The 27829-nt window shown below is 39.0% G+C and overlaps 1 protein-coding gene across 1 annotated transcript in view; it reads left to right on the plus strand.

Moving 5' to 3' along the window:
• Nucleotides 1-2561: 2561 nt before the first annotated feature.
• Nucleotides 2562-27829, plus strand: part of LOC128124336 (vomeronasal type-1 receptor 4-like) — a 34118-nt gene continuing 8850 nt past the window's right edge. The window contains exon 1 of the mRNA XM_052760478.1: nucleotides 2562-2670. The gene's annotated coding sequence lies outside the window, so the exon portion shown is untranslated. The remainder of the gene's footprint in view (nucleotides 2671-27829) is intronic.

Genomic DNA, 27829 nt, shown 5'->3' on the forward strand with positions numbered 1-27829 from the left:
TTAAAATTAGTTAATTAAAATTCAACTTAAAATTCTTCCTAAATATGCTGTAAATCTGACAGGAAATAGCAATTGGGAAATTTTTCCTATATTCTACTACTTTGTGTTCTCTTCATGTACTGAGCAGAGTACTGTGCTAGACATCTGTATTCTTTCTAAAAACTCTGCCATGGTTCATAGGCTACCTCACAGAACACGTGGATTATTGTATGCAAGGTAGGTCTGGTCACCTGTCTGGAGCAAATGAAATTGCCCTGGAATGTGGAGTCTAGAGAGTAGCCACAACCAGGGCAGGCTAGTGAAAGAGTGGGATGGCAGTGAAGGCTTCAAGTGAAAGACAAAGCAAGAGCTGGAAATGTTTTTGTTGTATTCAGTTTCATTTCCTAGGATTCCTGATCATTTACCTTAGTATAGTGTCCTGGCCCTAGGATACATCCATGCCTATTGTAGCTGTTAGAAGACATTCTGTCTTATTGCACCTGAATTATGGTGACTGAATACTAGTACAAAATGCAATTTTATTTGACTATGCTCACATCATATTGGAATAATCTTACAAATTTGAAGTCTAATGTGAGTCCATGAAGTAGGATTATTCTTTAACTGTCTTCCATGCATGTATGTCTTCATATTACATCCTTCATTTTCTTCCCAGTGGAGAATACACACACATACCCTTCTGTAAAATAATCTGTGGGGTCTGTGTACAGAGTGGACTTGAGAATAACCCTATGAGGAAAGTTAAGAAACACAGCAGTGTGTGGAGCTCAGACAGTAGAATGTAGAAATAAGCAGTAGCTTTCCATGACAGCCCTGCCTCAAATGTTCTAGACTCTGGGCTCTATATCTAGAGCCTTTCATATTCGGCAAAATTCTTGCTTTGCTTCTCTTACTTTTGAAGAATCTAATGTGTTTTGTTTTGTTTGTTTGTTTTGTTTTTGTTTTTTGTTTTTTTAGAAAAAATGAACACTTTGATGCTTTTTTTAAATTTTGTTTTGTTTTGTCTTGTTTTTGAAGACAAGGTTTTGCTTTGTATCCTTGGTTGTTCTGGAACTTCCTCTATAGACCAGGCTGGCCTCAAACTCACAGAGATCCACCTGCCTCTGCTTCCCAAGTGCTGGGATTAAATGCATGGGCCCCCACTGCTTGGCTCTCCTTTGATGCTTTTGAGTAAGCCTTTAATCTTCAAAGGGACTGGGACTTCTGAACTGTGCTCTTCCTTGCTCTACATTAGTAAGTACAAACACTGTGAACCTGGGATTGGATTAAAATCTTCTTTACCAATTTCACAGAGAAAAAAATTTTAAAAATAGAGACATGTATTCTAAATATAATCAGTCAGTGACCTCCATCCCAAAGCTAATTACTGATTCCTTAGTGATTTGTTTCTTCTTCCTTGAAGCCTGTCACTCTGTTTTTGGGAAAATCCATACAATTATAGTGAAAGGAAAATGTCGAATACCGGGAGCTCTGTATGAAATAGTTGCTCGTTGACATATCTTAAGAGAAAACATAGGAAGACAGTCGCAGTCACTTATCAAATGTTTAATCTGGAACAAGCCCTATTAATCTGAACTGTACTCATTTTCCAGAGAACGATTGCATATGTGATCCTGCCCATCAACATGTGAATAATGAAAAGGAATCTTGTCAGTGTAATGAGCTTGGCAAAGTGCTTCATGACCCCTCCACATGTGGACTTTATAGAACAAGTGAAACTCTAGAAAATGCCAGTAACTGCAGATGCAGTAATCACAGGGATGCCTCTATGGATTCATTAAACCCAGATAGACATGAAAGCATGCAAACTGGAGAAGAGCCTTGCAAATCTAAAGACCATGAGAAATCTTTAAATTTGTGTTCCAGCATGACTCAAGATCAGAGACTCTACACTGCAAAGAAAGAGCAGGAAGAATGTGATGATTATTTTGACTCTACGTACAGTCTTATACAAAAAACAATCTATATTGGAGAGAAACCATACCAGTGTGAGGAATGTGGGAAATACTTCAGTAATGCCACAAGCCTCAGTGTACACCAGAGAATACATACTGGAAAGAAACCCTACAAGTGCAACATTTGTGACAAATCCTTTACCCAGTGCACAAATCTTAAAACACATCAAAGACTTCATACTGGAGAGAGACCTTATGAATGCAGAGAATGTGGAAAGTCATTTCGTCACTTGTCAGCATTTAAAAATCATCAGAAAATGCATACAGGGGAGAAGCCTTACAAATGTAAGGAATGTGACAGATCCTTTTCCCAGTGCTCAAGTCTTAAAACACATCAAAGACTTCATACTGGAGAGAAACCTTATAAATGCAAAGATTGTGGAAAGTCATTTCGTCAGTCCTCAGCACTTAAAAGCCATGAAAAATTGCATACAGGAGAGAAGCCTTACAAATGTAAGGAATGTAATAGATCCTTTGCCCACTATTCTAGTTTCAGGAGACATCAGAAAATCCATACTGCTGAGGAACATTGTAGTTATGAAGCATGTGGCAAGGTCTTTCATCAGCTTTCACATCTTAAAAGCCATTACAGACTCCATACTGGAGAGGAGCCTTACGAATGCAATGACTGTGACACAGTTCCTTTACCCACTATTAACCATTTAGAAGGCATCATAAAACTCATTCTTTAGAGATATTGTATGCAAAGATTATGGTAAGTCCTTTCCTAAAATATCACATCTTAAAAGGCATTACAGGATCCATATTGGAGAGAAACCTTAGAAATGTGAGGTATGTGAGAAATCTTTTACCCAGGACTCATATAACACATCAGAGAGTTCATACTGGAGAGAGACCTTACAGTTGTAAGGAATGTGATAAATCTTTTACTAGGTGCAAATATCTTAGAGCAGATCAGAAAATTCATACTGGAAAGAAACTTTACAAATGCAAAGACTGTGACACATTCTATATCCATATTGCCGATTTTAGAAGATATCAGAAAAGTCATATTAGAGAGAAAAATACCATTGTAAATAATGTGACGTAGCATTTATCTGCAAATCTCTGCTTACAAATCCCAACAGTATACATAATAGAAACATGAAGATAAGAACTTGTGAATGCCTTTAATGAAGGTCTAAATCTTAGAAAACTATCACAGGGTTTATATTAAAATTCTGCAAAAGTAATGGGAAAACTTTTTTCTTAATGTATATGGTTGCTTTGCCTACAGGTACTTCTGTATGTATGCAAGTATTTCATGCCTGGTCCCTGTCAAGGCCAGAAGAGGTCATTAGGTCCCCTGAAGCTGGATTAACAGACAGTTGTGAGTGGTGTGTGTGTTGGGAATTGAACACGGGTCCTCTGGAATATTATCCAGTGCTTTTAACCACTAAGCCATATCTCCAGCCTGTGGAAAATGCTGTAATAAGAGCATTTATCTTGTTCAATGTGCAAAAAAAGCATAATAATGTCAGGCCAAGTGGTGCACGTCTTTAATCCCAGCAATTAGAATGCAGAGGCAGGAAGATCTTTGTGTGTCAGAGGCCATCCTGATCTACATAGTGAGTTCCAGGACAGCCAGGACTACATAAATATAATGAAGACAAAATGTAGTAAGATGAGAAATGTGACAGAGCCCTCTAATTTTGCTGTACATCACAAAATTCATAGTTCTGAGAAACAATATGAAGTTATACTGTATGTAATCCCTGTGTGTTGCCGTTCATTGTAAATTCCACCCTTGAAATGCATTCAATTTAATAAATCCTTTACCTAGTTCTGAAATTGTAGACATAAAAAGAATTCATTATGAAAGAAACAAGAATATGCTCTAATAAAGTCTCATCTTTCATTCACCTTCAAAATCTTCATACAAGAATCAAACCTTAAAAACAGCAAGAAGGTGAGAAACTATAAGGAGATTGGCTGTGACTGTGATTACATGAGCATGCTCACATACAGCTTAAAAAATCTCCAAAGGCTGAGAGTATGGTCTTACATGTCTTTAATCACAGCTCTGTGGAGGCAAAGGCAGGCTGAACTCTGTGAGTTCAAGGCCAGCCTGGTCTACATAGAGAAACTTTGTCTCAAAAGCAACAAAAAAGAAATCTCCAAGAGCATACAGAAACTAATTTTGAAGTACTGAGGAGAAATGGGGAAGTATTCACTCAAAACTCTAAAATCATATAGCTGCACTTAACTGCCAGTAGACCTTCATGGCGTGAAAGGAGATGCATGGGACCCTCCCTCAACCATGATGAAATCGTAATTGTCCCAAGCTAACACAGTTGTTTGTTCTCAAATTCTATTTATTTATTTATTTGTTTGTTTATTTATTTATTTTTGGTTTTTCAAAACAGGGTTTCTATATATAGTTTTTGCTGCCTGTCCTGGATCTCGCCCTATAGACCAGGCTGGCCTCAAACTCAGAGATTTGCCTGGTTCTACCTCCCGAGTGCTGGGATTAAAGGTGTGCACCACCACTGCCTGGCAGTCAATTTTTTTAAAAAATATTACGAGTCTTTGCATTACCTACTATCAACTGCAAGAGGCTTCTTTCACTAAGGTTGAGAATAGTACAAATTGATAATTATAAGCATGAATATTTAGATGGCAGATTAACAACATGATCATTAAGAAAACATCAGTAGGTTCTGCCCTTGGCCTTTACTCCCCAAGCCATGATTTTTTTGATTGTTTTTATAGTACAAGGCATAAATTCCCCTCTATGAAGCAAGCATCAAATTCAAGACGGGTGTTTATGCCCATAAGCAGTTGTACCAGTATTACGCCAGTGCACACATCCTGGCTTGTAGGTTGATATAGGATTCAGGAGTAGATAAGACCATTGACATCTTTTCTTTACAGTCCTGCAAAAGCTAGCCAGGAGGGAGAATTTCCTGGTAAATTCAAGATTTCTCTCTGTGTTGCAACCAAAGAGTTTGGTGTCTTCAGCAACACCATGTACTTACGGTGACAAACAAGACAATTGGCAATGACCTGTTTTGTTTGAGGTGCCTTTAGGGCCTCCCTGACCAGTAAGTCCTAGGCAGGTAACCAATACTTAGTACACATAGTTCCATTTAATAGCCCTAGTGACTAGGAGCAGCATTATTCACCCATGTGGGAACCTCTGTTCGAAGTTTTAAAAATTATATTTCCTATTAACTTGTAAGACAGTGGGATTTCATGAGGCTTCTTCATACATCTTTACTTTTGGTTAACCCACCCACTCTTCTTCTTCCTGCCTTATCCCCAGTTAAACATCTAGCAAATATTATCCAATACTCCATTCTTTTATAGTACGTGTTCTACTATCTTCTTATTGTATTTTTTACTTGGGTTGCAAAATAATAGGTTCCCATGTAGCTTCTTCGTGGACATCTCGTTTCAGTTGACATTTCAGCAGCGCCCTCTTCACCACCACTACAGTACATATTTGAACCATTCTGCCCCCAGTATTCTGCCTTCCAATTTTATTTCACCTATGTTCAATTACCTACCCTCTCTTCTTCCATCTCCTTCTAATGGTTCACCTCTAGCTTTCTGGCTTCTATGTGTACTCTTACTGAACAAAGGAAACTTAAGGTTGAAACTAGGACTAAAATGGGAGAAAACATGTGATGTTTAACATTTGAGATCTAGTTGGCATCACTCATTGTATTTGCCATTGCCTACATTTACATCCAGATTTCACACTTTCATTTTTATTTGCAACTAACACAGCTTTGTAGATATGTATGGCAATTCAGTTACCCATGTGTCAGTTGATGGATAGCTGAGTTGATTCCATTAGTGTGAAAAAAAAAAAGCAGCAATGAGCATGTTGAGCAAGTGCTTAGTGATAAGATGCCAAGTTCTTGGAGTTAATAGGCAGGAGTGATTACTGTGTACCAATTTTCTCTGAGATGAAACACCTCCATCTTGGAGAAAGCTCTTTAAAATGCAAGGATTTGAAAGAGATAAACTAATGGGATGCTATAACTGGAGGTGATACATTCAGTTCTACAGATAAGGTCCTTAAGCTCAGAAATAAAGGACTCAGTACCTTCAGGAACTCACAGAAACTGGCAAAATTCACTCATGCCTTCCTGCCTCAAGCCCTCAAGTATATATAATTGGTAAGGACTGCTGACATTGTCAGACAAAGTGAGCTGCACAGAAGGTGCTCAGACCAGCCATGAAGCAGACACCAGTCAAGCTGCCTGGACCAGACAAGACAACACAAGCTGCCTGGAGGAGATAGTGAGTGGCTTGAAATACACACTTCCAATATCCCTTGAGCTGCCTACAAGCTATGCACAGATCCCCAAGTTTTCACCTCCATTAGCCATCACCCTCACAGGGTGATGCAGCTGTCATTAATTCCTTTGTGCTTCTGTAAGTAACCCCTCACCCAGACTTGTCACCCCAATAAAATTCACTGGTCCACTTAGCTTTTGAGATGATTCAGTGATTAAGAGCACTGTCTGCTCATTCAGAAGACTCACTTTGAATTCCCAGGACCCTCACATGTGCACTCAATCTGTAACCTCAACTCCAGGGCATCCAACACTCTTTTCTGGCCTCTGCTGGCACCAGGAACACACAAGGTACAGAGATAAACATTCAGACAAAACACTTATTGGTTCACCAAATTAGACTTTATTGATTTTCCAACTTTGGTTTTCTTTGGCTCCTTTTCTGCCTTTAGTAGATGCTTGTCATTGTTTCCAGGAATTCTTTGTCATTGACACAGGAATAGTGTCACACATCAGTGCTGTAATGGGCTCACACAGTAATTTTCTTTTTTTCATTTATTCATTTATTGTGTGAGACATCTAGACTGAATAGTGTTTGACTTCCTTCTCCACATTTTTGCCAACATTAGTTCTCATTTCTATTTATGATCATTGCCATTGTAGCATGAAAGCTAAAACCATTTCTTGGATAGGTATATAATTTTTCTTTGTATGTTTTGGTCTTAGTTTGGATTTGTTGATATTGTTTGTTCCTTTATTTTAGTTTTGCTTTTTTTTTTTTTTACATTTTTAATTTATTATGTAATTAGAACCTTCCCCTCACTTTCCTCCCACCAAATCATCTCCTTTCAAATTTGTGGCTTCTTTTTCATTAATTTTCATTGTATTCATATATGTCTCTCTCTATATATAAATATATATTCCTAAGTAAACTACTCATATAATGTTACTTTTCTGTATTTTTGTATGGCTGACCATTTGGTATTGAATAACTAGTCAGTGTGCTCTTCCTCAAGGGAGACTCTTTCTCCCGCTACCACCATTTCCCAGTTCTTTGTAGGATTAAGGGCTGTTGGCTTTTCCCTGTCCACTTTGACATCTCCAATGTGTTTGTCTTTGCTCAGTGCACTTTTGGGTGGTCAGGATGTTGAGATTTTATAGATGTAACTTCTGGCATTGCTAGGTGTGATGGCTATTTTTGATTGTCAACTTGACTACATCTGAAATGAACTGCAATTCATAAGTGAGAGGCACACCTGTGAGATATTATTTTGCTTGGTTTGAAGTTGGTGAATCAACATTTGTCTGGACCTCTGAGGTAGTAAGACACATCTTTAGGTAGGGAGACAAATACATGCCTTTGATCTGGATGTTGAGGTTGGAAGATACACCTTTAATCTGGGCCCAACCTTCTGCTGGAAGCCTAAATAAGGACATGGAAGAAGGAAGTTTTTGTTTATTGCCTGCTTGCCTTCACCTTGCTAGTGCATGCATTCCTTCACTGGCATTGGAGCCAACTTCTTTGGGATTCCAGCATATTTTGAAGACCAGCCTAGACACCCAGCCCTGTGGACTGAGCAACTACTGGACTTTTAGATTTTCTGTTAACAGCCAGCCATTGTTGGGTTAGCTGGACAGCAGCCTCGAAGTCATTCCCATAAATTCTTTGTGTGTATACACACACACACACACACACACACACACACACACACACACACACACACACACAGAGAGAGAGAGAGAGAGAGAGAGAGAGAGAGAGAGAGATTCTATAAGTTCTGTTACTCTAGAGAACCCTGAATATACAGATTTTGGTATGAGAAGTGGCTCTAGAACAACAGAATAAGGATGAATCCTTTAAGTATTTAGAGTAGGCTTTTCAATTCACTAACACCTACAGCTAGTAAAGTGTCTAGTCAGTCCCTTTCCTGGGAACTTGGAGAGTAATGAAAGCCCATGGTGTGAACTATATTCCCAATTTTAGGAGATAAATACATTTGATTATCTGATTCACCAGTTGTTACTGGCAATGTATTTGGTGACCCCGTATATGAAACTTTTGACAATTTACACAAACAAAGGAAAGTGATGCTGCTGGTTTGCTGTCTTAGCATCTCTGGATAAATTGATAAATGATAGGAATGAGCTCTGATAAAATCAACCAACTTCTAGTATCTCAGAATACTGTGAGGAACAACAAAGAACTTAGTGATAAAAAATCATCAGCTACAGATGCGTCTTAAGAGTCTAAAGATTTCTAAGTTTGCCCTGAAAGAGAATCTTCCCTCCAGCAGCCACAGAGCTTGCTTTGCAGAAAATCAAACTGAAGTCCTCATTATACGGCTAGTTGGATTACAGCAAAAATTCAAGCCCCAGCCTCAGAGACTTTTGAAGATTAATGGCATTAATTGGTAAAGAATGGGATCATATAACTTGGGGTGGGGCTTTGTCGGAGGACCTCAGTGAAGCTGAGAACTTGGAATCCTCAGATTCTCAAGGGTTTAATCTCACCTGAAGAAATAGTACCCTCAGCCCCACCCCTTGAAATAATGCCTTTTTTACCTTTGGCTGAGGAGTTAATCCCCATTGCCTGCTAAAACAGCAGTGCAGTGACTTTCTCTGGAGGAAATGCCACACAAGATAATGCTAATGCCCCTCAGGGTCCACTAATAGTTGCCTCTGGTTCTATAACCAGACTTAAGGAAGAGCAAGCTCTTAAAGGGGAGGAAGAAAGTGCAGTCCATAAGGAGGTACACTAAGTTACTAAAGAGCTTAATGATTTTGCTAATTCATTCAAGCAGAAGAATAATGAATATGTGTGGGAATGGATTTTAAGGGTGTGGGATGATGGTGGAAGGAGCATAATACTAGGTCAGGCAGAGTTCATTGATATGGACCCATTGAGTGGAGATTCAGGGTTTAATATGAAAGACCATACAGTTTTAAAGGTGTCAAAAATTGTTTGAATGGTTGACTGAAGCATATATCAAAAGCTGGCCTACTGAAGAGGAGTTGGAGATCCCTGATATCCCCTGACTTAGTGTTGATGAAGGGATTTTAAGGCTCAGGGAAATTGCAATGCTAGAGTGGGTATATGTGTAAAACCTAAATGAGGATTATAGTTTACAGAAGTGTTTCTGTTGTATTTTGTTAAGAATGGTTTTTGTACCAATATTTGTGCTGTAACATCTATTAAGAGACTATCAATGGTTATCATATTTGAATTCAAGATACTAAAAGAACATCCTGCAAGGGACATTGCCATCTATTCTAAATTTTTAATGTGTTTGCACTTGTACAAGGGACAGTTACGTAATGTTAGGTGTAATTACAGCCTGGTTAAATATATAATGTGTGGCCTTGTTCTCTCAGAGACCAGGCTGGTTCCCAGAACCCTAGGTAAGGCCCCACTTGTAGCTCACCACTTCCTCAGAGCCTACTCACCTTTCCCCAACATCTGTTCCCCTCCTTGATACCATATTTCAATTGACAACTCCATCAGAACTCCCTGTTAGGCCACACAGGAGAGGCCATGCTAGTATTCCAAACCCCAGGCACACAACTCCAGCAGAAGTCCCCTGTTCTACCCAAGGCCACACGGGTACCCAGAACCCCAAGTAAGACCCTTCCTATAGCAGCCAACACTACTCAGAGACGATCCAGCTTTTCCCCAGCAGTCTCCCTTCCCTCCTCACCATTTCCCAGCCCACAACACCAACAGAAACCCCCTGATCTACTAGAGGCCATACTGGTTCCCAGAACTCCAGGTAAACTGCACACCAACAACACTTCCTCAGAGCTGACCAAGTTTTTCTCCAGCAGCTCCCCTCCCCTTACGGCCACATCTAGGCCCACAACTCCAGAAGACCCTGCTCTATCATAGTCCAAAATAGTTCCCAGAGGCCATGCCAGAACCCAGAAACCCAGAAGTTTAGACCCAGAAGTCACACACAGGCAAAATAATAATAATAATAATGAAGGCACCCTACTGGATGAGAGGACCAGAACAATAGGCAACTCTGGCCAAAAGACCAGAGAGGAAATGGAAAACAAGAGAAAAAAGCGTTCATCCAACAAAGACAAGCTCAAATCACCTAAACTTATAATTGCCTCAAACTCAGATGCCTAAATGCCAGTGTAAGAACATAACAAGAGCCAGGATAATATGTCACGATCAGAACCCAGTTATCCCACTGTAGCAAGCCCTGAATATTCCAACTCAGCTGAAGCATAGGAAAATAAACATAAAACTAACTCTTTGAAGATGAAAGAAATCCTTGAGGAAAAAATAAGTTCTCAAAGAAATCCAGGAAAATGCAAACAATGGAGGAGATAAATAAATCCTTTAAGGAATGCCAAGAAATTCAAGGGGGAGGGGAAGAAACACAAACAGGTGAAGGAAACTGTTCAAGGCCTGAAAATGGGAATAGAAGCAATAAAGAAAATAAAAACTGGGGGGATTCTGGAAATGGAAAATCTAGTTAAGCAAACAGGAACTACAGGACATCACCAACAGAATACAAGAGATGGAAGAGATAATTTTAAGTGTAGAAGATAAGATAGAAGAAACTGATACATTGGTCAAAGAAAATGTTAAATCTAAAATATTCCTAACAAAAAACATCCAGGAAATCTGGGATAGTATGAAAAGACCAAAACTAAGAATAATAGGAATAGAAGAAGAAAAAGAATCCTAGCTCAAAGGCCCAGAAAATATTTTTAACAAAACCATAGAAGAAAATTTTGGTAACCTTAAGAGGCACATGCCTATAAAGGCACAAAATCTTAAAGAACACCAAATAGATTTGACCAGAAAAGAAAGTCCCTATACCACATAATAATCAAAACACTAAATGAACAGAACAAAGAAGGAATATTAAAAGCTGCAAAAGAGGGCTGGAGAGATGACTCAGAGGTTAAAAGCACTGACTACTCTTCCAGAGGTTCTGAGTTCAATTCCCAGCATCCACATGGTGGCTCACAACTATCTGTAATGAGATCTGGTGCCCTCTTCTGGACTGCTGTCATACATGCTGTATACATAATAAATAGATAAATCTTTTAAAAAAAAAAAGCTGCAAAAGAAAAAGACCAAGTAACATATAATTCATACCTATTATAATTAACACCTGATTTCTCAATGGGACTCTAAAAGCCAGAAGGGTTTGGAGAGATGTCTTATAGACTCTAAGAAACCACAGATGCCAGCCCAGACTACTATACCCAACAAAACTTTGAATCACCATAGATGGGGAAAACAAAATGTTCTATGACAGAACCAGATTTAAACCACTCTATCCATAAATCTAGGTTTACAGAAGGTACTAGAAGGAAAACACCAACCCAAGGAGGTTAACTACATCCATGAAAACACAGAAAAAAATTTCACAACAGCAAAACCAAAAGAAGAGAACCACACACACAACCACCACCATCAACCACAAAAACAAGAGAAAAAATAATCATATAATCATTGGTCATTGATAGCTCTCAGTATCAATAGACTCAATTCCCCAATAAGAAGACAGAGTCTAAAGGAATGAATACAAAATCGGGATCCATTCTGCTGCATACAAGAAACACTGCAACATCAAAAATAGACATTACTTCAGGATAAAGGGTTGTAAACAAAATAATTCTAAGCAAATGGACATAGTTAGGGTTCCTTTTGCTATGAAGAGACACCACGACCATGGCACCTCTTATAAAGGAAAATAACTAATTGGTGCTGGCTTACAGTTTCAGAGGTATAATCCATTGATGTCATGGCCAGAAACATGGTGGCATGCAGGCAGACATGGTGCTGGAGAAGGAGCTGAGAGTTATACATCTTGATTCACATGTAGCAGAAGCATCTGTGTACCACACTGGCCATAGCTTGAACATAGGAGACCTCAAAGCCCACCCCAACTGTGACACATTTCCCCCAACAAGGCCATACCTACTCCAACAAAGCCGAAGCTAAAGTGCCACTCCCTATCAGGTCCATTTTCTTTTAAACCATCACATGGACCTAGGAAGCAAACTGGTGTAGCCATTTTAATATCTGACAAAGTAGACTTCAAACCAAAACTAATCGAGAGATAGGTACAAAAAAAAAAGATATCAATAAACCAAATAATCCAGTGAAAAAAACGGATACAGGTCTTAACAGAATTCTTAATAGAGGAATCGGAAAAGGCTGATAAATATTCAAAGGACATCTGTCAGAATGGCTAAGTTCAATAACACAAGTGATAACTCATGCTGGCAAGGATGTGGAACAAGGAGAACACTCCTCCCATTGATGGTGAGAGTACAAACTTGCACAGCCTCTATTGAAATCAATATAGCAATTCCTCAGAAAACTGGGAATCAATCTACCTCAAGACCCAGCTATACCACTCTTGTGCATATACACAGAAGAAACTCCATTCTTCCATAAAGACACTTGATTGCCATCCCCTGTGGCCCCAGTTGTAGATGTAACCAACCTTCTTATTAAATAAGAAACACAGACCAATGCAAAGAAGAAAGCCAAGAGGTCAGAGCTAAGAGCTAAAACCTTACCCTTCCTCCTGCGGTGGTCCTACTTCTCTGAACCAGAGCTACCCCTGTGTTAAAGTCTTTATATAGAGTTCCTGTTCTGCCTTCTCATTGGTTGTAAACCCAACCACATGACCGCCTCATCACGACCTGTCTGTATAGACCTCCAGGTTTTCTATAATTGGTATTGAGATTAAAGGCATGTGTATCCAATAATGGCTGTATCCCTGAACACACAGAGACTTACCTAGCTCTGCCTACCAAGTGCTGGGATTACAAGCATACGCCACCACTGCCCTGCTTTCCTATGGCTTGCTAATAGCTCTGACCCCCGGGCAACTTTATTTATTAACATACAAATAACTTTTTAATACAAATAAAATATCACCATATTTCCCCTTTTCTATTTTAATAAAAAGAAAGGAAAAAACTTATAACTAGCATAAGAAAAACTATATACAAAAGTACAATAACTATATACAATATATATCATCTTCAGCCTATAGGCTTAGCATATCTGACAGACTCATTTGTGAATTAGGATGTACACAAGGTCAACAGTTCAACCTCACATTGGGTGAGAGCAGTCTATATACCAGAAACACCTGAATTCCACTAGTGTCATGTCATGATTCAGGATTTTAAATTCTGGAAATTGTTGATTTTTTTTATTTTTTTTGGTTTTTCAAGACAGGGTTTCTCTGTGTAGCTTTGCGCCCTTCCTGGAACTCACTTGGTAGCCCAGGCTGGCCTCGAACTCACAGAGATCTGCCTGCCTCTGCCTCCCGAGTGCTGGGATTAAAGGCGTGCGCCACCACCGCCCGGCCGACATGATATTTTTTATGAAATTCTGAGGCCTCCATCACATTTCCTATCAATAATTTATCAATCTCATCATTGCCTTGTGCTAGAGGGCCTGGCAGACCAGTATGGGATCGGATGTGAGTTATATATAAAGGATGATTCCTTTTCCTGATTGTATCTTGTAATTGAATAAATAGTGAAGTTAATTCTGAAGCATCATGGATAAATTCTGCAGTCTCAATATGTAATACTACTCTTTCAGCATACTGAGAGTCAGTTACTTCATTGAGAGGTTCTGAAAAAATCCATTAATACCAACAGAATAGCATACAATTCTGATTTTTGAACTGAATTATAAGGACTTTGAACCACTTTACTTAAATTTTCTGATTTGTAACCTGCCTTTCCTTGTTTGTTGGCATCTGTATAAAATGTAAGAACTCCAGATATGGGTTTTTTCCTCACAATTCGAGGCAAGATCCAATCAGCTCTCTTCATATGATCAATTCTATTGCTTTTGGAATATTTGCTGTTAATTTCTCCCAAAAAATTACTGCAAGCTTTTTGCCAAGCTTCATTTTCTATCCATAATTTTTCAGTGTCCTCCTTAGTTAAAGGTACGACAATTTCTGCTGGGTCTATTCCTTCTAATTGACAAAGTCTCAATTTTCCTTTCCAAATCAAGTCAGAGATTTTTTCCACATAAGTTTTTAATTTTTTATTTGGTTTATTTGGTAAAAATATCCATTCCAATATAATATCTTCCCTCTGCACTAATATTCCTGTTGGAGAATGCCTAGAACGTAAAATAACCAAAATACAATCCAGCTTTGGATCAATATGATCTATGTGCCCTTCATGTACTTTCTTTTCTACCAAGGCCAATTCTTTCTCAGCTTCAGGTGATAATTCTCTTGGACTATTTAAGTCCTTGTCACCTTCTAAGGTTTTAAACAAATTATTCAGTTCATCATTTTTTACTCCAACAATAGTTCTTAGATGAGAAATGTCTCCAAATAATCTTTAAAAGTTGGAGCTAGAGTTTTCCTGCCTGGCCCACAGTCAGGACAAATCTTGGTCACCCGCCAGTCCCACAGCCGCTCAAACCCAGCCAAGTAAACACAGAGACTTATATTGGTTACAAACTGTATGGCCTTGGCAGGCTTCTTGCTGACTGTTCTTTGAGCTTAAATTAATCCATTTCTATTAATCTATACCTTGCCACATGGCTCGTGGCTTACTGGCATCTTCACATGCTGTTTGTCATGGTGGCAGCTGGCAGTGTCTCTCTGACTCAGCCTTCCACTTCCCAGCTTTATTCTCCTCCTTGTCCCACCTATACTTCCTGCCTGGCCACGGGCCAATCAGTGATTTATTTACCAACCAATCAGAGCAACACATTTTCATACAGATAATCCCACAGCACTTTTTACTGTAGCTGTTGGTTCGTGTGGTCCCTGAAATATCTTTGATCATTTATGGAAGTCTGCCAAAATATTTGTTTTATAGTGTTCTTTGTAAACTGTGATCCACCCATCAGAGCTGTTTTATCATCCATTGCAGTATTGATTTTTACATTAGGCATTGGTTTATTCAGTTGTCTTGGAGAGGAATTTCTTCCACAGTGGCTGGGAATGTTCATACTACATTTGATTTGGGGGCCTGCAAGAGGCCCCCTGAGGCGTTTCCTGCCAGTAAAGGGTTACCTCGTATATCTATTTTAGATCTGCACTCACTGGTCCAATGTCGGCCTTTTCCACACCTTCTACATAATCTGGGAGGTGGTTGGGGTCTCCTGTTTAGGCTATTCCTAAAAGGAGTATTACTCCTAGGAGTACCCCACGTACAGTTTTTACTCATATGACCTGGTGTACCACATTGAAAACATTTGGTAACCTGGGGCCTTCTTTCACCTCTGGGATTTGTCTCTCCTATCCAAGCCTCATTACTGTAGTTACGAGACTCAACACCATTAGTATACTGAATCCACTCTTCCAAAGGAGCTGATCTGATCTTTAATGGTGTAAGTATTCTTCTGCATTCTGCATTAGCATTGTCGAATGCCAAGGACTCAGTTAATACTTTTCTTAATTCTTTATCTGATACAGCTCTTGTTATAACTGTGTTCAGTCTTTGTAAAAAATCAGTGAAGACCCGGGCAGTGGTGGCACACGCCTTTAATCCCAGCACTCGGGAAGCAGAGCCAGGCAGATCTCTGTGAGTTTGAGGCCAGCCTGGGCTACCAAGTGAGTTCCAGGAAAAGGCGCAAAGCTACACAGAGAAACCCTGTCTCGAAAAACAAAAACAAAAACAAAAAAATCAGTGAAGGGTTCGTGCGGTCCCTGAAATATCTTTGTGTATACCTCAGTTGGTTTTCCAGGTTCTGGAATTTTTTCCCAAGCATTTAGAGCTGCTGTACGGCATAGGGATATTGTATGTTCATCATAAATGGCTTGTACATTCCTGTCAGCGAAACATCCCTCACCAAGTATTTGATCTTGGGATATCACAAAACCTCTGAGTTTACCTTGTTTTTCTAAGTTTTTTGCCTCTTCTCTCAACCAGATTTTCCACTGTAGCTGCTGACTATATTCTAGAACAGCTGAAATTAACTGATGCCAGTCATCTGGGATGATTCTATGTGAGGTAGACCACAAATTTAACAATTGTTTATACATATGTGGAGTGTATCCCATACGTAACTACTGCTTCCTTTATATTTTTAAAGTCCCTTGTTGAAATTGGTTGTAATGTATATGTATTATATGGCTCAGGGTGTGTGTCACCCGCTGGCTTCTCATGGATAATAACAGGATAAGCCATTGTGTGAGAGCCATTTGGAGATGTTACAACCTCTATGGCCTTGTTCTGTTTATTAGGTCCCTTGTCATGTTTACTGAGAGTTTTTTCTAAGGCCTGTAAATGAGCATCTAGGGTTTGTTTTATGGAGTGAACCTCCTCTCTGGCAAGGGACTCCAGATTTCTCATGGAATCATAGAAGTTTTTATGTTCCTCAGAAACACATGATTCTATGGACCTTATCAACTAATGATAGTCTTTTTTCCTTATATAGTGTTTGGAGAGTTAGTGTTCTGTCCATTAAATATTTACATTTATTATCAATAAGATCAATTTTCGGTACAAGCCTGTTTTGTAAATCCTGATCAGCAGATTCCAGAGAAAGAATCTTTTTTTGTAAGCTTTCATTGTTATCCTTTAAAGCAGATTTCAGAGAGAGAATCTTTTTTTGTAAGTCTTCATTGCTCTCTCTTAAAGCCTGTATCAGTCCCAATAATGACTCATCTTTGTTCTTGTTATTAAACCAGTGTTTGAACACTGTGTGAATTATTATGATGAATGTCAAAATGGTACAGGCCAGATATGTCTTAGGAAGGTCGTATATTTCCAGGAAGATGTCATTCATCATACAGGCAAAAAGGTTTTTAAATTCTTGTGAGGTAATGTTGTCAGCCATATTACAAGAATTACTTAAAATTTGTTAGTCAATTTTAAGGTGTAAAATTATCAAGTACTTTTACTTACCTTTCGTGGTTTTGGGGGGGTTTAGTAGCACTTTTCAGCCAACAGGTGGCATTGGTACAGCTCCAAAGCAGGGCCTGCTGGTGATCTTGGCTGACTGTAGCTCGCTGGAGTCAAGATGGCGGGAGCCGGAGCTGGTGCCGGCACTCAGGAAGCGGGGGAGTGCCTCTTTCACTGGTCTCGGGGCTAAGCTAGGGAACTGAGACCGGACTAGCTGCTCCCTTTTTTGGGAATGGAACCGTGTAGGCATTCCCTGGTTATACAGAACTTTGTAGGCGGGTTTAGGTACCCCACTAGCCGGGGAGGAGGCTGAGGGGGGGAGCCACCCAGGCCTTTGGAATTTGCCCCATGTTGGGCGCCAGATATTGGTGAAATTATTAAGGCCACTCCACGTAGTTAAAAGGAGATTTATTTAATGGCGTAACTTACAAATTAAGGGATAGGTAGGTCGCGGGGTCTGGGAAAGGTATATCGCAGTCCAGCAGTGTTCTCTGGAGCTCTGCTTGGGCCACCTCCACCGTCCAGGGTCCCGGAACAGAGAGCGAGTGCAGCCCATCCAGATCTCAGGTCTCCAGGCACCTCCCTTGGCCCCGCCTTGTAGGCATGACAGTTGCCAAAGTTTCAATGGGGGTTGGAACTTCCAGATCAAAGCTGGAATGGCTACCCACTACAAAAAGTCATTAAGAGTCTGTAGTCAATCTCTCCTAATTTGCACCTTTTGAGGTCTAATTTTTGAAGTTCTATTTTATATCCTAAATAATTAATAGAATCTCCTCTTTGTATCTTTTCAGGAGCAATTTGTAATCCCCAGCAAGGCAAAATTTTCTTTACTTCTTCAAACATTCTTTCTAAAGTATCTGCATTTGAGTCAGCTAATAAAATATCATCCATATAATGATAAATTATAGATTTAGGAAATTTTTTACATACCACTTCTAATGGCTGTTGTAGAAAATATTGGCACAAAGTTGGGATATTCAACATTCCCTGTGGGAGAACCCTCCATTGAAATCTTTTAACCGGTTGAGAATTATTATAAGTAGGCACTGTGAAAGCAAATCTTTCTCTGTCTTTTTCTTGTAAGGGTATTGAAAAGAAACAGTCTTTTAAATCAATAACTATGAGAGGCCAACCTTTTGGTAACAGAGTAGGCAAAGGAATTCCAGATTGTAGAGAGCCCATTGGCTGAATTACTTTGTTAATTGCTCTAAGGTCTGTTACCATTCTCCATTTACCAGATTTCTTTTTAATAACAAATACAGGAGAATTCCAAGGGCTAGTTGATTCTTCAATATGATGAGCATTTAACTGTTCTTCTACCAGCTCTTCTAAAGCCTGTAGTTTCTCTGTTGTTAAAGGCCATTGCTGAACCCATACAGGCTTGTCTCTTGACCATTTTAAAGGTAGAGCTGTTGGTGTTTTTGGAAGATTATCAGTTGTTGTGCCCTGTTCTTGTATGACATGGATGGCTGGTGAGCATTCATTAGAATAATATCTTCTAATATTTCTCTCAGAAACATGTACTAGTTTATGATTTGTTTCTGAGATTGGAGGGATATTAATCTGAGTATTCCATTGTTGTAACAAGTCTCGACCCCACAGGTTCATAGCTATGTTAGCCATATATGCAAGCCATCTTGCACTCTGTTTCACTCGAGATAATGTCCCAATTCCTAACAGTTGAATATTTACCTCCTGAAGAGGCCAAGTTGGATGCCAAAATTCTGGTGCAATTATGGTAATGTCAGCACCTGTGTCTACCAGACCAGACAACAAAACACCATTTATTTTTATTGTTAGTTTTGGTCTTTGTTCATTAATAGAAGTTTGCCAAAAAATTTTCTTTATGTTTTTTTCCTGAATTTCCTATTCTCTCTGTTTCATCATCTCAACCAACATGATTTATTCCAATAGGCATTTGGTTATTTAGTTGCTTTGAGTAGGGGTTTTCTCTACAACTGCAGGAAAGGTTTGAACTGGATTTACTGTGGGGGCCTGCCTGAGGCCCCTCTGGGAGTTTCCTGAAGCTCGAGGCAGAGGATTACCCTGTCTGTCCCTTGTTGATCTACATTTGTTGGTCCAGTGTTTTCCCTTACCACACCTTCTGCCTACTCCAGAAGGAAGGGGCATTCTGTTGCCAGTGTTCCTTGAAGAAATGTTATTTCTTGGAATGACCTGTTTACAATCCCTTTTCAAATGTCCTTGCTTTCCACATCCAAAACATCTAACATTCCTCAAACCTTTTGAAATTGCTTCTCCTACCCACATATCATCATGGTCATAAGCCTCAACATTAACTGTGTCTCTAATCCAATCTCCCAAAGGTGCAGATCTTGCCTTTAACAGCCTGATTATTCTTTTGCATGCTGCATTTGCATTCTGAAAGGCCAAAGATTCAATTATTATCTTACTAGCCTCTGAATTCAGGACCATTTTCTGTACTGCTGAAGTCAATCTTTGTAAGAAATCTGTGAAAGATTCTTTTGGGCCCTGTATAACCTTTGTAAATGACTCAGTTTTTTTTCCTGGTTCTTCAACTCTGTCCCATGCATTCAAGGCTGCCGTTCGACATAGAACTAGGGTTTGGACATCATATAAACATTGTGTTTGTACTGAAGCATATTGGCCTTCTCCAATAAGCTGATCCTGGCAGACTTGTATTCCATTATCCCTCCATTGTTTTTCTATATTTTTAGCCTCATCATTGAACCACATTTTCCACTGGAGATTTTGTCCAGGTTCAAGAACAGCCTGTGCCTAATCCCCCGCCAGTCCTTTGGTAGAATCCTATTACAAGTTGACCAGGTGTTTAACATTTGCTTTACATATGGGGAGTACATGCCATAAGATGCTATTGCCTTCTTAAATCTTCATAAGTCTAACATTTTAACTGGAATCCAAGTATTTTGTTCATTCTCTTCATCAGGTAGCTGCTGTATGGCTACCAGATAAATTAAGGGTGATTGTGTGAAAACTGGCTTTCTTTCTGTAACCTTATGATCCAATTTTGAAACAACTTCACTGTTAATTTCTTCTGTCTGAATTTGAATTTCTCTATAATTCATTTTTACAGGTTTTTCTAAGACTGTTATCCTGGCACTTAAATTGACTATCTTTTTAAATAGTAAAATGAGGATAAGAAAGGTAATAAACTGAATAATTCGATCAATATTAATCTTCTCATATAGTTGTTCCATTGTCAGAGTGCCTAAAATTTCAAACAAAGCCCAATTTTATTCCAATGTACACATAAAGCCCATTTTTTTAATGTAGAAAAAAATTCTCTTTTAAATAGATATGTTAATTGACTTACCAAGTCTGCATAGAACAGTAGAATCCAAGGGAATTTCAAAACAACCACCTGGTGTTCAAGGTGTGAATCCAGAGAGAGAGAGAGAGAGAGAGAGAGAGAGAGAGAGAGAGAGAGAGAAAGCGTAGCCGCTTGAGCTGAGTCAAGCCTTGGCTTTACAGGCAGGGGCCCTATTTGGCAGGGCAGGCCTGAGTTGTTTGTAGCAGTTGCAAGTAGCTCCAGCTGCGGGTCAGTCTGCCTGGGCCCGGGCTAGGGAGCCGGGCCACCCAGGCCGGAAACCGGACCTGCCGCCAAGCCAAGCCAAGTGGTTTTTAATAGATTCTTGTCACGTTGGGTGCCAAATGTGGATGTAACCAGCCTTCTTATTAAATAAGAAACACAGAACCAATGCAAAGAAGAAAGCCAAGAGGTCAGAGCTAAGAGCTAAAACTTTACCCTTCCTCCTGCAGTGGTCCTAACTCTCCGAACCAGAGCTACCCCTGTGTTAAAGTCTTTATATAGAGTTCCTATTCTGCCTTCTCATTGGTTGTAAACCCAACCACATGACCTGTCTGTATAGGCCTCCAGGTTTTCCATGATTGGTATTGAGATTAAAGGCATGTGTATCCAATAATGGCTGTATCCCTGAACACACAGAGACTTACCCAGCTCTGCGTACCAAGTGCTGGGATTACAAGCATACGCCACCACTGCCCTGCTTTCCTATGGCTTGCTAATAGCTCTGACCCCCGGGCAACTTTATTTATTAACATACAAATAACTTTTTAATACAAATAAAATAGCACCATACCCAGTGGCTCCCTGAGACACAGACTCTACCAGCTCTGATTGGACTAAGATTGGACCAAGAATGGCTTCCTGAGACACAAACACCACCTGCATGGATTGGAGGAAGAGACAGGAAGATGCCAGTGCAAGAATACACTCAACAACATAAATAGCAATATGGCACCACCAGAAACTAGTGGTTATACAATAGCAAAACCTGAACATCCCAATGTAAAAGAAGCAGAAGCTGTTAAGGACCTTAAAATCAACTTTAAGCAGATGATAGAGGAATTTAAAGAGAAAATGAAAAACTCCATTAAAGAGATCAAGAAAAATACAAACAAAAAATTGGAAAATATCAATAAATTCCTTAAAGAAAGCCAAGAAAAAGCAATAAAACAGGTGAAGGAAACAGTTCAAGCCTTGAAAATTGAAGTAGAGGCAATAAAGAAGACAAAAACTGAGGGAATGCTGTAAATGAAAAATCTGAGTGAATGAATACGAACTACAGATGCAAGCATATCCAACAGAATGCAAGAGATAGAAGAGAGAATCTCTGGCATTGAAGATATGATACAGGAAATAGATTGGTTGGTCAAAGTAAACATTACAGCCAACAAAGCCATAACACAAAAAGTCCAGGAAATCTGACACGCCATAAATAAACCAAATCAAAGAATATTAGAGATAGGACAAGGAAAAGAATATCAACTCAAAGGCACAGAAAATATATTGAACAAAATTAAAGAAGAAAACATTCTTAACCTAATAAAGGAAATGTTTATTAAGATACAGGAAGCCTACAGAACACAAAATAGACTGGACCCCCCAAAAAGTCCCCTTACCTCATAATAATCAAACCACTAAACATACAGAATAAAGAAAGAATATCAAGAGATGCAAAGAAAAAAAGGCCAAGTAACATATATAGGCAGACCCATCAGCCTAACACCTGATATCTCATTGGAGACTCTGAAAGCCAGAAGGTCCTGGAGAGATGTTGTGCAGACACTAAGAGAGCATGGATGCCAGCCCAGACTACTACACCCAGCAAAACTTTCAGTCACCATAAAAGAAGTAAGCAAATATTTCATGAAAAACCTATCCACAAATCTAGCCCCACAGAAAGCACTAGATGGAAAACTCCAAACTAAGGAAGTTAGATGCACCCAGGAAAGCACAGGCAATAGATAATTCCACACCAGCAAATCCCAAAGAAGGGAAACACACACACACACACACACACACACACACACACACACACAACCACCAAAAAGTAACAGAAATTAACAATCAATGGTCATTAATATCACTTAATATCAATGGACTCAATTTGCCTACAAAGACACAGGCTAACAGAATGAATACAAAAATAGGATCCATCCTTCTGCTGCATTCAGGAAACATACCTCAACTTCAAAGACAGAAACTACTTCAGAATAAAGGGTTGGGAAGAGATTTTCCAATCAAATGGACTTAAGAAGCAAGCTGGTGTAGCTATTCTAATATCTATCAAAATAGACTTCAAACTAAAATGAATAAAAAGAGATAGAGAAGGACATCACATATTCATCACAGGAAAGATCCATCAAGATGAAGTCTCAATTCTGAACTTTTATGTTCCAAATACAAGGTCACACACATATATAAAAGAAACATTGTTCAAGCTTAAATTGGACATCAAACTCCACAGACTAATAGTGGGAAACTTCAATACCCCACTCTCACCAATGGACAGGTCTGCCAGACAGAAACTTAATAGATAAATAAGGGAACTAACAGATGTAATGACTCAAATGGACATAATAGGCATCTACAGAACATTCCACCCAAACACAAAAGAATGTACCTTCTTTTCAGCATGAAACCTTCTCTAAAATTGACCACATAATCAGTTACATAGCAAATCTCAATAGACATAAATAAATTGGAATAATCTCTTGTATTGTATTGGGTCACTATGGCTTAAAGTTCAAATTCAACAACAGCACAAATTACAGAAAACCTACAGCTCATGGAAACTGAATAATGCTCAACTGAATCACCATTGGGTCAAGGAAGAAATAAAGGAAGAAATTAAAGACTTCCTAGAATTCAATGAAAATGAATGTACAACATCCTCAAACTTATGGGACACTAAGAAAGCAGTACTAAGAGGAAAGTTCATAGCTTTAAATGCCTACATAAAGAAGTTGGAGAAATCTCAACTAGTGATATAACAGCATATCTGAAAGCTCTAGCACAAAAAGAAGCAAACTCATCCAGGAGGAATAGATGCCAGGAAATAACCAAATTGAAGGCTTCAATCAATAGAATAGAAACAGAACAGCACAAAGAATCAATAAGACAAAGAGCTGGTTCCTTAAGAAAATCAACAAGATAGACAAACCCTTATCCAAACTAACCAAAGGGCAGAGAGAGAATATCCAAATTAACAAAATCAGAAACAAAAAGGGAGACATAACAACAGACATTGAAGAAATCCAGAGAATCATCAAATCGTACTTCAAAAACCTGTACTCCACAAAACTGGAAAACCTAAAAGAAATGGACAACGTTCTGGATAGTTACCACATACCACAATTAAATCAAGACCAGATAAAATATTTAAATAGACCAATAAACCCTAAGGAAATAGAAGCGGTCATCAAAAGTCTTCCAAACAAACAAACAAAAAAGCCCACAGCAAGATGGTTTCAATACAGAATTCTACCAGAAGTTCAAAGAAGAGCTAATATCAATACTCTTCAAATTGTTCCACACAATAGAAACAGAAGGAACATTGCCAAACTCTTTCTGTGAGGCTACAGTTAGCCTGATGCCCAAACCACACAAAGATGCAACAAAGAAAGAGAATTACAAAACCATCTCATTCATGAATATTGATGCAAAAATACTCAATAAAATACTGGCAAGCCAGGTCAAAAAACACATCAAAGAAGTCATCCACTAATGATCAAGTAGATTTTATCCCAGCGCTGCAGGGTTCAACATATAAAAATCTGTCAGTGTAACCCACCATATAAACAAACTGAAAGAAAAAAAACCACATGATCATCTCATTAGATGCTGAAAAAGCATTTGACAAAAATCCAACATCCCTTCATGATAAAGGACTTGGAGAGATCAGGAATACAAGGAACATACCTAAACATAATAAAGGCAATTTACAGCAAGCTGACAGCCAACATAAAATTAAATGGCAAGAAACTCAAAGTAATTCCACTAAAATCAGGAACAAGACAAGGCTGTCCACTTTCCCCATATCTATTCAATATAGTACTTGAAGTTCTAGCTAGAGCAATAAGACAACAAAAGGAGATAAAGGGGATATAAATTGGAAAGGAAGAAGTCAAACTTTCACTATTTGCAGATGATATGATAGTATACATTAAGTGACCCAAAAAATAACAGGGAACTCCTACAGCTGATAAACAACTTCAGTAATGTGGTGGGATACAAGATTAACTTAAAAAAAATCAGTAGCCCTCCTACATACAAATGATAAACCAGCCAAGAAAGAAATCAAAGAACATCACCCTTTACAATAGCCACAAATAATATAAAATACCTTGGGGGTAACTCTAACCAAGCAAGTAAAAGACCTATATGACAAGAACATTAGGTCTTTGAAGAAAGAAATTGAAGAAGATATCAGAAAATGGAAAGATTCCCCCAAGCTCTTAGATAGATAGGACCAACATAATAAAAATGGCAATATCACCAAAAGCAATCTACAAATTCAATGCAATCCCTATTAAAATCCCAAGACAATTATTCACAGACCTCAAAAGAACAATTCTCAACTTCATTTGGAAAAACAAAAAACCCAGGATAGATAAAGCAATTCTGAACAATAAAGCAACTTCTGGAGGCATCACCATCCATGACTTCAAGCTCTATTATAGAGCTATGGTAATAAAAACAGCTTAGTATTGGCATAAAAACCGACATGTGGACAATGGAATCAAATTGAAGACCTGGACATTAATCTGCACACCTATGAACATCTGATTTTTAACAATGAAGCCAAAACCATACAATGGAAAAAATAAAGCATCTTCAACAAATGGTGCTGGCATAACTGGATGTCTACATGTAGAAGACTGCAAATAGATCCATATCTATAGCCATGCACAAAACTCAAGTCCAAATGGATCAAAGACCTCAACATAAATCCAGTTACACTGAACTTGATAGAAGAAAAAGTGGGAAATAGCCTTGAATGATTGGCACAGGGGACCACTTCCTAAATATAACACTAGTAGCACAAACACTGAGAGCAACAATTAATAAATGGGACCTCCTGAAACTGAGAAGCTTCTCTAAGGCAAAGTACACAATAAATAAGACAAAACAACAGCCTACAGAATGGGAAAAATATCTTCAACAACCCCACGTCTGACAGATGGGCATGTATATATCATAAAATATATAATATATAAAGAACTCAAGAAACTAGACATCAAAATACCAAACAATCCAATTTAAAAATAGACTACAGAGCTAAACAGAGAATTCTCAACAGAAGAATCTCAAATGCCTGAAAGTCATTTAAGGAATTGCTCAATATCCTTAGTCCTCAGGGAAATGCAAATCAAAATAACTCTGAGGTTCCATCTTACACCTGTCAGAATGGCTATTATAAAAAACACTGAAGATAGTTTATGTTGGAGAGGATATGGAACAAGGGGAACGCTTCTCCACTGTTGGTAAGAGTGCAAACCTGTACAACCACTTTGGAAATCAGTGTGGTGACATCTCAGAAAATTGGAAATCAATCTACCTCAAGTCCAAATGATACTACTCTTGGGCATATACCCAAGTCATGTTTAATCATACCTCAAGGACACTTGCCCACCCATGTTCAGAGCAGCATTATTTGTAATAGCCAGAAGCTGGAAACAACCTAGATGCCCCTCAACCAAAGACTGGATAAGAAAATGTAGTACATTTATTCAATGGCGTATTACTCAGCTGTAAAAAACAATGACATCATGAAATTTGCAGACAAATGGATCAAAGAGAAGGAATAGGGATTATATGAGCAAGGGGGTCAAGATCATGATGGGGAAATCTACAGAGACAATTGAACCAAGCTCATGAGAACTCATGCACTTTAAACCAACAGCTGTGGAGCCTGCATGAGACGAGATTAGACCCTCTGCATGTGGGAGACAATTGTGTAACTTGGTCTGTTTGAGGGGGTCCCTGGCAGTGAGATCAGGATCTATCCCTGGTGCATGAGCTGGCTTTTTGGAGCTCATTACTTATGGTGGGATACCTTGCTCAGCCTTGATGCAGGAGGGAGGAGCTTTGTCCTGCCTCAACTGAATGTACCAGGCTTTGCTGACTTCCCATGGGAGGCCTTATCATTTTGGAGAATGGAATAAGGGGTAGGTTGAGGGAGAGCCTGGGGGGAGAGGGAGGAGGAATAGGAGGGGAATCTATGGTTGGTATGTAAAATGAATAAAAATTTTCTTAAATTAAAAAAAATCACTTGATCATCTGTGTCCATGGTAGCATTATTCACAATGTACAGAAACTGGAAATAAACTTCAGTCCCTCAACTGAAGAATGGATATAGAAAATGTGGTACATTTACACAATGAAGTATTAATCAGCTACTAAAAAAACACAACAGCATGAAATTTTCAGGTAAATGGATGGAACTAGAAAAATATTATCCTGAGTGAGGTAACCCAGACCCAGAACTACAAACATGGTACATTTTCACTTATAAGTGGATATTAGCTATGAAATGATAATAATGCTATAATCCACAGACTCAGAAAGGCTAAGTACCAAGAAGGGCTTTATGGAGGATACAAGAATCATTCTGAGAAGGGGAAATAGAGTAGACTTGGAATGGGTCAGGATGGGAACAGCCTGGATCAGGAAGGGGAGGAGGGATGGAGTACAGGGAGAGATAACTAGAATTGGAGATCATTTGGGGGGGGATGCAGAAACCCAGTGCAGTAAGAATTCCCAGGAATCTACAAGTGTGACGCTAGGAAGACTCCTAGTAATAGAGCATATAGAGCCTGAACTGGTCATCTTCAGTAACCTGACAAGGCTTCCAGTGGTGCAAATGGGACACCAACCCATCCACAAATCCTTCAACATATATTCAATGTAAAAAATGCTGTCTGCAAGATGTTTTGGGGGCAATGGTTGCACAGAACTTTTGGGAGTGGCCAGCCAATGACTGGTCTAATTTGAGATTCATGCCATGAAAGGGATCCCATGACAGACACTGCCTAGATGAACAGGAACCAGAGGCTGGGTACTCCAGAGTACTAGGTTAAAAAATAAAAATCAGTAAAATGATTCTTAATGATATTCAGCTCTACTCATAGATTGGTGCCTAGCCCAATTGTCATCAGAGGAGCCCTGCTGGCACCTGAAGAGAGAAAGAGAAAATGGAGAAACACATAGTGAATATTAAGTAGAGAGAGCCCAAATTGGAGATCTCCATTGTGTCCCTCCCCTTGGAGATTGGAGAATGTCATGGAAGAGGGTGAAGAAGAATTAATGGAGCCAGAGAGGTCAAGGACACAGGAGAACACAGACCACAGAATCAATGAATCAGGGTTTATAGGAGCTCACAGAGACTGAAGCAGCAATCACAGAGTTTGCTTTAGACTTCTCTAGGTTTTCTGCAAATATGTTAAGATTTT

This window comes from Peromyscus californicus, unplaced genomic scaffold (genome assembly GCF_007827085.1).
Source record: "Peromyscus californicus insignis strain IS unplaced genomic scaffold, ASM782708v3 Scaffold_4__1_contigs__length_199733344, whole genome shotgun sequence".
Lineage (NCBI taxonomy): Eukaryota > Metazoa > Chordata > Mammalia > Rodentia > Cricetidae > Peromyscus > Peromyscus californicus.